The sequence below is a fragment of the Etheostoma cragini genome, chromosome 15, assembly GCF_013103735.1.
Source record: "Etheostoma cragini isolate CJK2018 chromosome 15, CSU_Ecrag_1.0, whole genome shotgun sequence".
In the NCBI taxonomy this organism is placed as follows: Eukaryota; Metazoa; Chordata; class Actinopteri; order Perciformes; family Percidae; genus Etheostoma; species Etheostoma cragini.
The window spans coordinates 55,693-56,039 of NC_048421.1; the positions used below are offsets into that span (position 1 = coordinate 55,693).

At 39.5% G+C, this 347-nt stretch overlaps 1 long non-coding RNA gene across 1 annotated transcript in view; it reads left to right on the forward strand.

Moving 5' to 3' along the window:
• The window catches only part of LOC117958303, a 1,352-nt gene that overhangs the window by 629 nt on the left and 376 nt on the right, over positions 1-347 (forward strand). The gene's annotated exons all lie outside the window — the stretch shown is intronic.

Here is a 347-nt window from a genome sequence, read left to right on the forward strand (position 1 = left end):
CAGATGTTCATCATCAGGGAGAAACAAGCTGTAATGTAACCCTACAGGACAGATGTTCATCATCAGGGAGAAACAAGCACTACAAGTTGTGTTGTTGCTGCTGACAGACTCAGATTATCATTCTAAGTGCGTGACATCATTATGGGATGGATCCTTACATAGATAGACCTTTTAGTTAAAGAGTAAGATCCTTTTAGATTAACATGAAACGGAAATCACCATCACCAAACCCACCAGACTCCATGTAAATAACCACTACTTTTAGCGTATATAGAGCAGCATATCTCCACCAGACTCCATGTAAATAATCACTACTTTTAGAGTGTATAGAGCAGCATATCTCCACC